This window comes from Mercenaria mercenaria, chromosome 5 (assembly GCF_021730395.1).
Source record: "Mercenaria mercenaria strain notata chromosome 5, MADL_Memer_1, whole genome shotgun sequence".
Taxonomy (NCBI): domain Eukaryota; kingdom Metazoa; phylum Mollusca; class Bivalvia; order Venerida; family Veneridae; genus Mercenaria; species Mercenaria mercenaria.
The window spans coordinates 79,979,133-79,996,746 of NC_069365.1; the positions used below are offsets into that span (position 1 = coordinate 79,979,133).

A 17,614-nucleotide genomic window follows, 5' to 3' on the forward strand; every position below is an offset into this window, starting at 1 on the left:
TCGTATCTTGCCCTTTTATCCGCAAAATTTGAACGTCTGTCCGTCTGTCAAAGGCCAAAAATGTAATGGACGACTTTTGATTCTTCGAAGTGGAATCATCTATCTACACATCTATTGTACCCAACATGTAGCGACTTGAACATATACTACCATACATCAATGTATGACCTACCCCATAGCCTCTAGAGCTACTCCAGATTTCAAACTGTATCCAGGATCTATACCTTCATTTACATGTATAGTATGTTCAGGTGGTAAGGGCTCGAACTAGGTCGGAAACCTTCCAGATATGGTCAAAATAGTGAAATATTCTAAGTTTGAATACTTCCCGGTCACCTTCTATGACCTCTCCTCAAAATCTAGATCTATCCAGGTACCCAATCTTGGTCAGACTCATAACTACGCGTTCATGTAGGGTATGTCTATATTTGCTTGCCATATGGACTCAAATTCCAGACTTAAACATGGTTTAAATAGTGATCTTTTTTATGAGCAAACGCTGCCCGGTCATCTTAATCATATGAGCCTGTATGGCTACCCGATGGATACATCAGGTACCTAATCTTGGCCAGGACCTATACATCAACGTAAACTATTGTAGTTAGTAACTCGAAATTTCGAGATACGTAACTCAAAATTTCGACTTAGTAACTCGAAATTTCGAGTTAATAAATAACATACACCTGACACTAATGCTCTTCCGTTAAAAGAGTGCTCTACCGACCGAGCTAACCGGCTGCCTGACACATATTCTCCCCTTACGTGACCAAGTCCGTACCGTGACATACACCCCCACAAATTGGAAATTCGTCCTCGAATTCCGGAGGTACAAAATATTGCAAGCGTCGTAAGACTGACCAAGCAAGCATGCCACGGTCCCATGTTGGGCGCCATTTGTCACAAGGTGAGAAAAATGTGCAGTCAGTCCGGGGCTCGAACCCGGGACCCCTCGCTTACAGGGCGACAGGGCGAGTGCTTTACCGACTGAGCTAACCGGCTGCCTGACACATCTTCTCCCCTAACGTGACCAAGTCCGTACCGTGACAGACACCACCACACTGGCCACCAATTTGTCATCCTTCATAAAATATGAGTTGGGATAACATGTGTTCTCTTCTGGGTTTTCTGGGGACTGAAATACACACGCAGACTGGAGGGCATTGTAATTAAGGATTTAAGCGGCAGATCGGTTTTCAAATATCTATTCGGTCTATAAACACCATGCAGACCTATTCCGAGAATGATAACTGGCTTGCCTACATGCTCCTTTGTTTTACATAGTCCAGATTGGTTTCGGATTTGAGAAACGTTTGTAAAATGTATGTATAATTAAAAACAAAATTAAGAGTGACCAAACTCATGCTGTGCTGAAATGTATCGGATTATTATTACGTATTACAAATGCCACTTGCTAGGCACGTGTAAACTACATTTGTCAAATATATCTAGAAATGAATTGTTGGTATGATTGCATGAAAGATCGCGAACACATGTGCAAACATTGATGAAGATTATAGTTCGCAATGGTGTTAAGTCAAATGGACATCCATATTTATCAGATTTTTTTGATTTTGAAGAACTTAACTTTATTTAGTCATCTTTAATTACTACAAATATACTGCATATATTAAAATGGATTAAAATTCGATTTATATTACGTTATTACAATTGTATAGTTGTCATTCGTAACTTTAAGAAGTAAATGGGGTGTATGACGTTACATACAAAGCGTTAATTGGTTTTTTGTATTTTTTGTGTAAAATATATCGTAACAGCTGGTGCTTTCTCAGGATATCACACTCGACGAGGATGTATAATCTCGCCAATTGTCGAAGTGGGAACATAGAAATCAATGAAAAAAACATAAGTTTGACAATTTATAAGATGGCAATGCTCACACTCAGACAACTGTTAGATACTGATCAAAATATTTTTTGTATGCGAAGAAACGTATATTTAACAGCGTGATTGTATGATGATTACATGTGTATTAGGTAAATAGTCAAAATTAAAATTTTTAAGATGTAACTTTTGTGTATCTATTCTGTTTTCATTGCATTTCCCCAACATCGTAGATAAAGTAATCGACGATGTAATTACCCGATTCAGGCGCGCGCATGACGACACAACGAATGTGCACTAGAAACTTGCGAACATGAGACGTACAAAATGTTATAACTCGCCAAACATGGAGACGAGGGTATTTTACTTGTCGTGTATAGACATACAAAGATGACATATTTGTAAAGCTTAATTTTATTATCGTACCCAAATATGACACGGTTTTATGAATATGGAAATGAATAGCCCTTTGAAATCGTCTAAATGGTGTTCATTTTCTCTACTCTCCCACCATCCACCCCCCCACGCAGTACCGGCTGCCATTCCACCAGAGGAAATGTGTTTTAAAATATCTGAACAATTCTATCGGAACTATCAGGCTTGGATAAAGTGTAAGCGTCTGCACAAATTGAACGTGTCTTGCGCTATTGAACTTGACTCCAAACGATCAGAACCAAATTGTGCGTCATTAGTATTATCGAGCTTTGCAATTTGCAAAGTTATATATATTGATGCGGAACAACGCTGAATTCGTTGAAATACTTATTTTCTTATTTTTCGTTGACAAAGTAGCTATGGACAAATGTATTCTTGGACATTACTTCGGATGACTTTTTGGTGCTAATATAGTGCAATTTATTTGCGGTAAATATTGAACAAAGAATGATAGCATTTTACTATAATAGCCGGATTTTCTAGGATGAGCCTTTGTTCAACTGCATGGCACGATTAGAATAAACATATTTTGTTTTAAGTCGTTCTGTCCTCAAACATCTGAATTCGCACATTGAAGAAATTGTTTTTGAGTTATAATCAATGTAATTTTTTGTTTGTTCAAAAATATAAATGTCCCGTTTTGAGCATTTATCCAGTAGACCAAAGAAGTTGCGTTTTAACTTCGACAATTCTCAAGCGTTGGTGTAAATTGATATTTGATGTAAATTTATGACCAGTCTAGTTTATCATCATTTTAAGTAAATATTGAAAATATACAAGTGTATATCCTACCGGCATGTAAGACATGCACGGACTTCCATAGTTTACTCAATTTGTTACGGTCGCTTTCGGCATAGAACTGTACGTTGAAATTTAATCTCTGCCAAACACTGGTCAACGCTTGGCTCGTGGTATGATAGACATTGGAATAGCACCCGGACACCAGGGTTCGAATCCATACAGGCATTGGGAATTATTGTCACAAAAGTTTGTAACGTGACTGTAGGACGGTGTGGTAATTGTTATAGACCTCTAACATGGTCTATGAGGCGTCTATGCTAAAACTCTATTCGAAAAAAAACGCCAGGTAGGTAATATACATATTAACCTTTTCAAGAACAGTAATGGTTATGGGAAAAAAAAACTGCTTACTTCAAAAGCTATAATTTCTCTTTTGGTGCATTTTTCCAATGGAAGGAAATATACTGTAATCTCATACTTACGGCTAAAATTCACACTCGTAGAAAAGCTTTCAGGTGCATTAATACTTCTTGTTGATATATATGGTATGTATGAACAATAACCATTCAAATATGTTAATTGTAGTCGGATTTAATTTGCCTAAGCAAAATTAAATTCCAAAAGACATCATTTATTAAATTGGAACCTGTTTAGGTATGCTCTCTAAAAACATTGACTGGACCCTAATTTGTTACAATTGGTTAGCGGTGCACTGTAATGAATCAACAACTATCTAATCCGTTTATTTAAATTGTGTATTATGATTCGAGAAGAATGGAAAATTGTGGTTTTACATCGTAAATTTGTCAATGTGTAATTCCATTATTTTTTAGAAAGTTTTCGATGCAACTATGTGGAAATTAAAGCTAAAATAAAAGTCATATGACATTTTGCGGCGGATCTTCGGTCGAACGATACTCAATAGAAGCCATATTATCGAAATTGTAACATGATTATAGTGCTTAGATAATTGCTGTATTCTCTCGAAAAGATGGGCACCAGCCAATATTTTGTCACCTTAATGCATCTTTGGAGCTGTTATGAGATACAAAATGAAATCTGTTTAAGCAATTTATGCATTATGTACCGACAACGAACGGTAAATTATGTTGAAAATGGTAATTTTCAGTATTTTTCAGGTGTCATAAAATGGGCTCGAGTCTTTGTTACTGCTGTAATTCACAGCATCCACGAGAGGTTGAGGATGAATTGAACCATGTGGATATATTGTTGGTATGTTTATATGTCTATCCGACGGATTTTCAGGATACCAGCGGCATACACCCAATGAAGGCCTCATCACGAAATTGGAACTTGTTTGCTGCTAAGAAACTTCTGTATTCTGTGCCGAAACGATGTTACGAGCCAAGATTTGGTCATCTTAGGTCATCTATCGAGATGCAATATGAAGACTGTTTTATGCATTATATGCCGACGAAGAACGGTGAAATCTGTTGAAAATAGTAATTTAAACATTTTTCAGGTGTACGAAAAGTGGCACAAATGGCACTGCTGTAATTCACAGCGTTCAGGAGGGCTTTTTGATGCATTGAATCATGTGGATATATTGCTGGTATGTATGACAAAAAATATTACATTTTACATTGCCGACGAATTTTCAGGATGCCGACGGCTTACGTCCAACGAAGGTCTTATATCAAAACTGGAACATATTTTGGTACTTAGATACTGCTAAGTTCTGATTCGAAACGATGAACTCGAGACAACATTTGATCACCTTATGTCATCGTTGTAGTCGTTATGAGATACAAAATGAAATTAGTTTTAGCAATTATGTGCCGAAGAAAAACGGTGAAAATTGTGGAAATCGTAATTTTGGCCATTTTTCAGGTGACCAAAACATGGGCTCATTACGACATTTAAGCATGTTTGGGTGCTCAGATAGTGCCATATTCTCTTATGTCATCGAGATACAAAATGAAACCAGTTCTAGCAATTTATGCATCATGTGCTGACTGAAGACGGTAAAATAAATATTGAAAATCGTAAAGTTGTGTATTTGTATGCCAACGGCATACGTCCAAAGAGAGCACCATATTTACGAAATTTGAACATGTTTTGGTGCTTAGAAAATGCTGTATGGGCAAACATTTTATGGTCGCCAAAGAGCACAGACAACGCTGCTGTGATAATTAAATAGAAAATTTTGAAAGTGGAAAACCACAGGTCGCCCAACATGACATAAATGAAAATATTGCAGGCTAGGTTTGACTGAGCTTGTTCATGGACGGTAGTGGAAATGCAAGCTACCGTCCAGGCCCTCTAACCACTGGTTGAGCAGAAATCTTATGCAAAATCATAAATATCGAAAGAGACCGCCAAGGTTATAAAACATCATTAATCGCATTGTTTACCTAAAACCGAAATGGGCTAAAATGACCAAAAACAACATTGCATTGACATCTTGCACAAACAAATTCCTCTATAGATGTCACAAAAACGTGCATTTCTCCTAATGGGAATGACAAAAATGTTCTCAATATTGATAGGGAAAATGATCACAGCTCGAAGAAAAATATGCAAATCATTTTAATGACTTTTTACTATAGTTGTATCAATATTAATTGAAAAACTGCCATTTTCTACCAAAATGATTGACCTTAATTCATATGCTTTATTTAACTTTTCTAAAACAAAAATCCCTTAAACAGCAAGTTTTATTTAAGGTATTAGGCCCCTAATAGTAATGTTTAAAAAATGGCATTTGCTTGGTATATTCTTACAGTTGACCGTGCTTCGCACTTATATGCAAATTTTTAAAAACTTTTACCGTGCCGTATTTTATAAATTTTGTGTAATTTATGGCATTTCCTAAAGCTCAAGTAGGGACAAATTTCAAAGTGGTGGCCTTTATCTAAAACGTTTACAGATAATTTATTATTCCATTATTTTTTATGAAAGAAACATCAAACTATTGGTAAACAATCATAAAACTAAAAATAAAAACTGTCAATATCATTTTTTCTAGGGTGCCTCGAGTAAACGGATTTAATCAGACAGAATTCCAACTCCAATATTGAAAAATTATGGTCGAATCCTGCGGGTCTGTTTTGAATTTTGCTCACTTCATTCAAAAATAACCTTGGGGAAGAAGTAAAACCTGCCTACATTTCTTCCACAATATGTAATCTAAAGAATGAAGGCAAAATAGAGAACTTTTACCGCATGTAACTCGGTATTTTTAAAGATGTCTAACTCTACCACTTCTGTTTAAGAGGTAAATTCACTTTTAACAGCAAAAAATCGCATATCAAATGATTTGTTTTTTTTTTCCATTTTTTGTACAATAAATCAATAACAAGTCTTGAAAGAAGTACAAATTTACTAGAAAAAAAGGAAAACATGGAAAAAAAATGGTCCCAGTAGGGCTTGAACCTACGCCCCCCCCCCCCCCCCCCCCCCCCACGTGAAAATTGCTGTCAAAGAAGGTTTATGGTAGGAATTGAATACTCTTCAAAAAGGAGGTACTCTATTATGGGCCTAATACCTTAAGACATGTGTCTGAATCCTTTTTTGTAAAGAACGGAAGAATTTTAATTCCTCCAAAAGTACTGGATTAGATAAAGTTCCAGCCAGGTTTTTAAAAGCTACATCTTCTTTCTTAAAGATACCTGTTGCCTATTTTATCAATATGTCGATTTCAGAAAATGTTGTACAAAATATGACGGTTAAGCCTTTATATATAAGAACAGTAGTAAACCTGATGTTAGCAATAACAGACCAGTCAGTATTTCTTGCATTGTTTCTAAAACCGGCACAATCACAGCTTGAAAAGTTTTTAGTTGGGAACAAACTGCTGTATGATCTCCAGTCTGGATTTAGAAGTTCTTACTCTACTGATACCTGTCTTATTTATTTGTTAGATCAAATCAGAAGCAATAATGCAAAAGGTATGTTCACTTGTATGATTATGATAGATGTACAAGAAGCATTTGATAAAGTTGATCGTGATATACTCTGTAACAAACTTAAACTGATGGATGAGGAAAATACAGATGGGTTTATATCACATATAATGGTAAGGAACGAATCAGTTAGCGTTAACTTTAATGATATGTAAATGATATTAACAGTAGTATTGATAATAATTGAATTTTATATGCTGATGATAGTGCCATTTTATATTTCTTTTTCAGGTCCCAAAAAGGTTAACCCCGTTTATTTTCAGAACATTATATACACATATTAATGGCATTAATTTTAGTTATCATATAACACATATAGTCTATGAAGAATAACACATCAACAGTGGCAAATCTATTCATCTATTGTCCATAAATAATAGGTGGGAAATAACGCAATTTGCTGAAAGTCGTACAATTGTGGACAGCATTAGTGTCATATATATCCTATGGAAAAAATATTTTAGTTATACTAATTTAATTATACTAACCCACAACCCTGAAAAATGTTTGACTTAAGTCCATCGTTACGACGCAGAATACAGCAGTATCTAACCATCAAAACATGTTCAAATTTCTTGACGAGGCCTTCTTTGGACATATGCCGTCGATATACTGAAAATCCGTCGGCAATGTAATATTCACATATTTTTGGATATACATACCAACGATATATTAATATTGTTCAATTCATCTTCAAGACCTCCTGAAAACTGTTAATCACAGCATTCACAGGGATTCGAAGCTCATTTTGGACACCTAAAAATTACAATTTTCAACAAAGTTCGCACATAATGCATAAATTGCTAAAACAAATTTCTTTTTGTATCTCATAACGACTTGTTCGATGCCCTAAGGTGACCAAATCTTCGCTCAAGTCCATCGTCTCGGCGCAGAATACAGCAGTATTTTAGCATTGAAACAAGTTCAAATTTCGTAATGAGGCCTCTTCTTTGGACATGTGACGTCAGCTTCCTGAAAATCCCTCGCAAATATTATATATAATAGTAATTTCTAGTTTTAACTAGCGTAATTTGGATTTTCACTACTGTGGTATCTACTTTGAAATTCATCTTCGTACTTTCGTGATTTCGAAGTATAAGGTTGAGAAATGAAAACCGAAATGGTACAAACGGAACATTGTAATGAAGGGACTCCAACCAAGGTCAAAACATACCATTGTATCTTTACCTACTGAGTTACTCTACTATATATTCGAGCACGACCTGCCTTGATCTCTAGGCCACCCAATATCACTTGACGTGTGTCTAGAACTGTAGCCAAGACATATACCTTAATACATGTAAAAAATAATCTTCGTTTGCAATACGAGTATATGTTCAAATTAATATGGGCTCGAACGTGATAGAATACTCAGAAACATGTGAAAACATGACTAATCCTCTTTTCACAGAATGATTTTTATTTCAACGCATACTTGTTTTTATTTGTGGAGGGGGATTAGTGTTCCATATATATCTGTAGCCCTAGACTAAAATAAAAAAGTGGAAAACCACAGGTCGCCCTTCACGACATCAACGAAAATGTTGCAGGCTCGGTTTGATTGAGCCTGTTCATGGACGGTAGTGAAAATGCATGCTACCGTCTACGCCCTCTAGCCCCGGGTTGAACAGAACTCAACGTTTACAAGTGTTATAAGTACTAGAATATAATTTAGAGACGCATCACTGGAATTACGAACGATTCTATGGAGTATTTCATTGCATAATTAACATAACGTCAATTGTTTAGGAAAAAGATGTAGCATTTAGCAAGATGTGTTTATGCATAAACTTACTTAAATATTAGTTTGCATGATCAGTACAAAGATGCAGTTTCAGTCTCCATGTGATTGTGACCTGGCCTTTTGACCTACTGACAACCAAAACAATAAATGTCATGAACTGACCACAGACAATCATCCAATAAAGTTTGATCACTGCAGGCCAAATTATTCTCTAGTTATTGATCAGAAACAGATTTGATAACCAGTCGTCTCTCCTTTGAAGGGGAATGCGGGGGAGAGGCATACAAATGTAGACACTTGGGTTTGGACAAGAACGTAAGCTGATAGTGGAGCTCAAATGGCAGGTCTTCACTCAAGATATCCATTGTACATACCAAGGTAGATAATGAAAGTAAAACAAATTTCAATATATCATAACAAAGTATTTTACTGAAAATATCACTAGGTACATAACATAATATATAGTTAATAGCAGGGATTCCAACAATTGTCATATGAAGCTAGAAGTGAGCGTTAGGCACAATAAATATTATAACAAATAATTTATGCATAACTAAACGCACAGTGAGCCAAGCCAGCAACATATCTACACAAAGTAAAATTGCTTGAAACTTTTCCCAATCAATTTTCAAAATTCCCTGAAAATAAATCCTTGACTTTCCAAGGTTGGCGGTGTCCTCCATTATTGTTTGTCGTACGCATCAGGCATGACCTTTGACCCCAAAATCAAACATTCCGCTAAATAAAAAAGATAGCTCCATCCATAACTATAGTCAGAACAATATCTGACATGACTTTTGACCTCTTCGTGTGACCTTGACATTTTTCAGATAAAAACCAAGGGTATGTGTGACACGTGAGGCAATTTGTTCTGTCAAAAAAAGAAAATATTGCTAAATTAATGTTAAAAACAGTAAAAAATCTGAAGAGTGGATGTTGTAATTTACCCAACCAAGTTAAACGACACAACTCAAAGGAGAACAGCAAGCTTACGTTTTTGACGACAGATAGTGAAATGCACTGGCACCGGACCAGAAAGAAAATGCCTCTGTAATTGATATACCCTACCCCTAAGTGCACTAGAAGAACCATGATCATGAACGGGAAAATATAATAAGCCATTTCAATCGCACATTTCTCACATAAAACGTGCAGTTCTGTGAGTGGGTACTATGCATATTGGACAAATGGTAATTTATCTTCCATCGTGCACAAATCACATTGTCTCAATATGTCTTATCGCAGATACATTCCGCATAATTTATGCTTTCGTCAACGTTCCAGAAAAAAAACTTGGATGAACTTACCTAATAAACTTCCGGCCGTGTACACATGTTAGGCAAAATGTAAACAAACAAAAACAAAATGTAAAATATTCACAGTTACACAATAAAACTCGAATTGATGAATTGAAGTCATCTTAGAAATGAATTTGAATTTAAAATCATTCAGTAATACACATTCCTTTTGTTTATTTAATTCACATTGCACATTTATGTTGAATATACACATTGTTGCGTACAAGTTACACGATGATTGACATACATATCAATATCAGCCAATCAGAATAATTTTGTTATCTACAACGGAACTACACTAGGGAAGTTCATTCCAGTATACCTAGGGTTAGGTATAGCGTGTTCAGTGGCTTTTTCTTTCTGGTCTGGTGCCAGAAGTGAAATGTGGCTTATCTGAGGAAACTAGAGCTATCACTATTAATATCTCAGCAGAGATAACAAAACGTGTGATGTTTCTGAATTGACAAGATAAATTTAATTACTTTATGAAAATTAAAGAGTATGGGTGGCCCCATCCCAGAAAAAGGAGAATAATTCATAGAATAGTTCGCCCAGAGTCATATTCTGATGTGGGTAATGATGTGAGACAACCATTTTAAGTTTGAAGCAAAACTTACAAATGATAACAGAAATACAATGAAAGTGCACCAAAAGTTTAACCTGAATTTGATGCATATAATTTTGGTGCCACGGTTACAGCCCTCGTGTAATATGTATGATACGGGTGCTGATGCAACCCATTTTTAGTTTGAAGCAAACCAATCAAGTTATAACAGAGATAATATGAAAGAAAGTCAAAAACTTGACCAAGCTGCGAAGTAGGATAACTTTCCATATTGTTATGTATAGCTTAGTTAAAAATCATCCTTCAGTATTTTCTAAGTAGTATCTAAGTCAAAACTTTTGGCGCAACCATATTGTGTAGTTTTACTACAAATTTCTTCTGAGATCAATGTTTTAATGTGTAAATAAAACACAAGATAGTACAGATTTTTCTATACACATTTAAACAAAAGTTCATATAAGTTTTAAACATCAAACTTCCATTCGTTAACTTCTTCCTGAATTCTGTGTTCTGTACTGATAATTTTAAAGCAGAAATCAAGTCACAATCTGAAATCTAGAAGACAGTATTATTATATACATTATTATTATTATATAAATATTATGATTATGATGAAAGCTATAAGCTTATTTGAATCACTCTCAGTTCTTTCTTCCCTTATTAACATTTCATGTATCATATGAGGTATAATCGTGATCTCAGTGGGGCTCAAACCGTTGACCTATGGGTTGAGCCATCGACATCTCAATCACCAGAGCATCGCGCCTTTTAATTGATTCTGATGTTCATGTTATATATATTTAAGGAAAAGTACATGTGGAAACTTTTCTCATTGTCTACTTTTTGAATATTCATAAACATTGACTTAAACCTTACCTTTTGAATACCAAGCAGATTTAACTTTACGTTTTGAATATTAAACAGATTTAGCAGCATGATAAAAGTATCTGTGTGTATTCTCCAGTATTTTCATCTGAAATATTGACTATAAATAAAAAACACATATACATATTTGGAACTTCAAGGAACATTGTTAAAATGTTGTTGTTAACAACTTAAAGATACATTATGCTCAAATTTCGTATCTGAAAATATGAGCAATTAATATACAGTAATTATGTAGACATAAAATAAGCATGTTTGTGTTTTAGAAAAAGGCTTAGCATTTGCTTTAAATACTACACACTGATACATGTATAAGTAAAACAAAATGAATACGTAATGCCTCTACAAACTGAAATGGCTGATACGTTATGACATTTAATTGTGATTGAACAGTTATACACTTATTTGGCCAATATAAATAAGATACCAATGTCCTTCATTCAGCACTTGATTTGATAATACAACTTAAAATTTCTAATATGGAAATCTTAATTACTATTGTCAACATTGGTTCATCATTCTCGTCTTGTTCCATTCCAGTAATACCACATAATGTCAGCTTTTTTATGAAGTTGTGTTTTCTCATGAAGTTCTGCAGATCAACCACTTTTTGATTGAACTCTAGAAAAAACTTACTTCACAATTAAAAACAGTGGTTGTTTTATAAAGTTACTACCACATGAAAATAAAGGGTATGGTAATCAAGCTTTGTCAAGTATTGCTGTTAACCAAAGTGTTTCCACTGTTTGGACATATTCATATTATGGATACATTTGGTTAGAATTTTAATAATTTCACAAGTCAACAAATTGGTTTCTGATAGCCGCACTGATACCATCAAATGGGTTACAAATTTTTGGTGCTCTGTGCTTCCGAAAAAATCTACCCTTACCTATTATCTTTTTTAATGATACCCTTACCACTGATCTTAATCTTACATTCATCTAAAAGTGTAATGGCTGTATTTAAAATCTGTAGAATAAAACAGTTGGTTGATATTCAAACTGAAAATTGAGAAATACAGGCAAATTGTTATGACACGGTGTTTTTTCCCTTTCTATGGACAAGTTCGTTAAATGGATCCAACACTACAAATACTGTCAGATCCGGATAATAGAATTATCAAAAGCTGTAAAACAGTTGGTTGATATTCAAACTGAAAATTGAGAAATACAGGCAAATTGTTATGACACGGTGTTATTTCCCTTTCTATGGACAAGTTCGTTAAATGGATCCAAAACTACAAATACTGTCAGATCCGGATAATAGAATTATCAAAAGCTATAAACAATATCTATTTTTTCATATCCTGGTCAAGATTCTCAAAACATATGTTGAGTGGAACATTACAAACAACAGGTAATATACTCAATGAAGTCATCATTTAACAATTTCTTGTGCAATGCAATAATTCAAAACCTGTTTTTACAAAACTCCCAATTTGCATATTTTACTTTAGCATCATAGAAATTCCAAACCTGACTGGTATCAAATCTTTTCAAAAAATGGTAAAGAAATCTGTAACATGAATGTGAAACGGACATTATGAATGAACGACGATAAACAAACTAAGACAGACTTACATTTTTGTCTCTCACTGAGCGCCTTTGATGTGGGTGGAATGTGAGTTACACTAAGCTGCCTACCAGACTTTGCACTTACACCTTTACATGCAATAAAAATTTCAAAGAAGAAAAAGAACTTTGACATAAAATAAAACGCATAAGCAGTATATAATGACCTTAAATAAGTATGCATTTATAATAATTAATCAACCTTATTTCTTAAACAAAAGGGTACTCAGTTTAATAGTTTTTTCATGGTATTGATCAATCAATGCCAGAAGAAGCTTGTATACAAAGTAAAACTTGTTTTGTAATTCGCTTCAACTTGGTAGTTGGTCTAGTTTGCATCAGAAGCAAGAATGTAATATTTCTGAACTAAATCTTGAATTGTTAAAGTAATGCTACTGAAAACAGTTGCATGTTCAATCTTTTCATGAACACTACTCCCAGTTTCTGATCACAGGAATAAAACCTACAGTTTCTTAGAAAATGAAAAAAAAGCTTAAAGGTACAAATTAGTTTTTTTCTGTAAATAAGTGTTTTTTAAAATAATTAGTCAAAGGGTAACGAAGGTATTGAAAATTCAGATTGCAAGGAAAACAACTTTGAAAAGTGCAGTGAAAGTAATAATAAAGGTCATACATACGTTATAATATGCAGTGTACAAATTAAAGCAGAAACAATTTCTAATTGCAGTCCCCAAACGAGATACATCGTCTTGCTGGAACTAAACACATAATTTCCTCGTGATTATTTGCGCTATATACTGAGAAAATTGGTCACCTGTCTTCAAATACATACTTGTAGGCCCTTCCCGCCCTCCCTCCGTTAAAGATATTTACAGTATTTTGAAATTATACTTTAGTAAATATCAATTAGTAACACGAGATTTACATGATTTGCCACTATATGACACTTTTGTGTCCCACAGTTAACATTGTATAAAATATGATCACACCTAAAGAATATTTCACTAGCATTCTTTGGATTCAAATTGTAAACTTCCAATCACTGTTTAATTCATTTACCTGCATTAAAATGTGCCTAGCTGTAAAAGTGGGAACTGCATGCTTTTGTACAAAGATATTGTAGTTATATTCTCATGAATACTTTTTATGACACTTCTTTAATTCTTATTAAAAGATTAGCACTTCATACAGAAAGGTTAGAACATTGATGACATTTTAGTATGTTTTATCAATTTCGATATACTAATAAGTTATAGAGAGATTTTATCACAAACACTCTTGCCGATATGGTTACACGAAACAATCACACTAAGAGACGTTCAAGCACAAGAATATCTTTTGCTTAAAAGAAAGTGTTAAAGAAAGTGTCAGGCAACATCGTTATATGCATAATCTTGTGAGATTTCATTCGTCACATACAGCATAAGTTTGCTTGGGTATGTTGGAAGAACAGTCACTTTTGTCGACTGGTCTGTTCATAAATGTGCTCGTTACCAGTAATATTCTTTAAACGAGCCTTGCCAGTTTGGTCAGCATTAAGTTGCTGGTAGATGTCTCCTGCATCATTTACGTATATGTTAAGTCTTTCATATTCTTGTGATGAGATTTCTAGATCGCGCTCTCCGCCATAGTTTCGGTTCACTTGTCCCTCTAGCTGTTCAGATATCGTTCGTATGTAACCCTGTTCAGCTGTCTGTAAACCAGTTTGATTTGTGAATTTCCTTGCAAGAAATACAAAAGAAAAATCAAAACAGATAAAAAAGAAAATTGTAGGAAGCATAGCATGACACTCAAACATTAAACAAGAAAGCGAAAACGGAGCAAAACGTTGAGTTATATGAGCGAAATGTTATTGCCATTGCCAGCGCTAAATTGTTAGATATATGACAAAAATTGTGCTATTTAAACAGTATCAAATTCTGTGAATTAGCATAAATACCACTATACACACTGCAGAACCAATTATTTTAGGTATAAAGTTTCTTATACTTGCTTGCCCTGATTTACATCATGCATCTCGCGAAATTCAAGTTAAGTTAATGATACAAGTCTCCAGCCAGATTATCATTTACATACATATATAAACATGCAAGTGCATGACATACATCAATACAACATTCATTGGTTTAATTGCGATTACAATGAGATACTTTAAATACTTGAATGTAGGGAAAACGCATGTTTTTCATGTTGTGATATTTGCAGAATCCCGAACGCATGTTTTTCTTTCATCTGCAGATGTTGTAACATGAAAAACATGCGTAAACGCTATTCTAGCATAAAACGCGTAAAAACTGATCAACGAATATATTATCACTCAACGTCATTAAATATCCATGAAACATGCGGGAATGTCTGCGTTACTTTTTAAAGTTGACGCCATTTCCTTTTGAATCATCCGTTTTGAGGCGTGCATATATAAAAAGGTGTTTTAACAGCACGTGAGCTGATGATCTCTCTGATAACACGTTTTTCTCCAGTTAGAACACCCCCGAAAAGTGACAAGAACAGCAGTTTTATGCTAGAATATATACTTAACATAGTCTAAATATACACCTGTACAGTTATACAGTTGTTAATTACTATTAAGGACATCCCTGAAGAGCAAATACCTTGCTACTTGCCGCCAGGCAAAGTGCTTAGTACATAAACCTCTCCAGAGCAACAACTTCTGTACAATAAATACATTTCAGTCTTCCCAGATGAGCGATCCGTAGTCATTTGAGTGTGACTTTAAGCTACAGTCACACATACGGATATGTCCGTGCGTTGAGGTACGGTGCGGATGGGACTGATCTGTGGGAGTCGACACGAATAAGTACGGAGCAGTACGTCTTAGTACGGGAAAATAGTGAGAAACTTGGAACAAAAAATACAGGACGCGAATAAGTATGGATAGGTACGGCGTACTACGTTGAACTACATTTTACTGCGCCTGACAACTAGCCCAGCGCGTTGACGGATATGCGGTGAACTACGTTGAACTATGCTTAAGTACGGACAGCCTCGGATAACTACGTTAAGGTATTAGGTCACTAATAGTAATGTTTACAAAATGGTCTTTGCTTGGAATATTCTGAAAGGTAACTGTGTTTTGCACTATTTTGCAAATTTTAAACAACTTTTACCGTGCCGTTTTTAAAATTTTTTGAATAACTTATGGTATCTCCTCAAGCTAAAGTCGAGACAAATTTTAAAGTGATAGCCACTATCCAAAACGTTTGCAGAGAACTCATTTTACCATTAATTTCAATAGAAGAAATATCAGACTATTGGTAAACAATTATAAAACACAATATAAAAATGTCAATATCATTTTCTCTATGGTGCCTCAAGTAAACGGATTTAATGAGACAGAATTCATACTTCAACATTGAAAAAATAAGGTCGAATGATGTGTTTCTGTTTTGAATTTTGCTTACTCCATTTAAATATAACCTTAGGATCTTGTAAAACCTACCTAAATTTCTTCCACAATATATAATCTAAGAGTTAAAGCAAAATAGAGAACTTTCACCGTGCGTAACTCAATATTTTTAAAGATTTGTAACTCTACCCCTTCAGTTTTAGTAGAAAATTCTCTTTGAACACCAAGAAATTGCTTATAAGATTAATATTTTTCCATTTTTGTACAAAACATGAATAATAAGTCTTGAAAGAAGTAAAAACTTAGTAGTAAAAAAGGAAAATAAGTAAAAAAAAATTTGGTCCCAGTAGGGCTCGAACCTACACCCCCCTAAGAATTGCAGTAAAAGTAGGTTTATGGTAGGAATTGAATACTCTTCAAAAAGGAGGTTCTCTATTAGTGATCTAAAACCTTAAGCTACGGATCAATACGCATAACTACGTTCGCATTAAAGTTTAGTAACGGGTCGGTAAGTTTCATATGAATAGGCCACGTTTATACCCCAGTCATACATACGGCGCGGATAGCTACGTTTAGCCACGGATAGAAACGTAGTTATCCGTATCGATCCGTACCTGAGCCGTACCTCAAAGTAGTAATCCGTATCAATCCGTATTGACACTTGGTCAAAACGTATTCAAGACGTACTCCAAACTTGTAAGTTTCTCCAACTTTTGAACATGCACAAAAGTTTGAGCAATCCGTAGCCATTTGAGCGTGACTAAGTCCAACTTGGTCGAAACTTATTCATCCGTAGTTAAACGTACTAAACGTAGTTATCCGTACTGAAACGTACCTTGCCGTAGTTTGACATGATGTCAAAGATAATCGTAATGAAAACGCCGGCTACACGTGGCCCAATTTATATGAAACTTACCGACCCGCTACTAAACCTTAATGCAAACGTAGTAATGCTTATTGATCCGTAGCTTAACGTAGTTATCCGAGGCTGTCCGTACTTAAGCGTAGTTCAACGTAGTTCACCGCAGATCCGTCCACGCGCTGGGCAAGTTGTCAGGCACAGTAAAATGTAGTTCAACGTAGTACGCCGTACCTATCCGTACTTAATCGCCTCCTGTATCTTTTTGTTCCCCATTTCACACATATTTTCACGTACTAAGACTTACTGCTCAGTACTTATCCGTATCCAACCCCCCACAGATCAGTCCAATCCGCACCGTACCTCAACGCACGGACATATCCGTATGTGTGACTGTAGTTTTAAGCAACGTTTTCAT

At 34.9% G+C, this 17,614-nt stretch overlaps 2 long non-coding RNA genes across 2 annotated transcripts; both read right to left on the reverse strand.

Moving 5' to 3' along the window:
* Positions 1 to 10,303: 10,303 nt before the first annotated feature.
* LOC128557174 (uncharacterized) lies at positions 10,304 to 13,771 on the reverse strand. Its single transcript, XR_008371088.1, has 3 exons — positions 13,020 to 13,771; positions 11,428 to 12,057; positions 10,304 to 11,106 (listed from the first exon to the last, which is right to left on the reverse strand). It is a non-coding gene; the product is annotated as an uncharacterized LOC128557174 (long non-coding RNA).
* Positions 13,772 to 13,855: 84 nt separating this feature from the next.
* On the reverse strand, positions 13,856 to 14,908 carry LOC128557175 (uncharacterized). Its single transcript, XR_008371089.1, has 2 exons — positions 14,278 to 14,908; positions 13,856 to 13,959 (listed from the first exon to the last, which is right to left on the reverse strand). It is a non-coding gene; the product is annotated as an uncharacterized LOC128557175 (long non-coding RNA).
* Between the last annotated feature and the right edge of the window lie 2,706 nt (positions 14,909 to 17,614).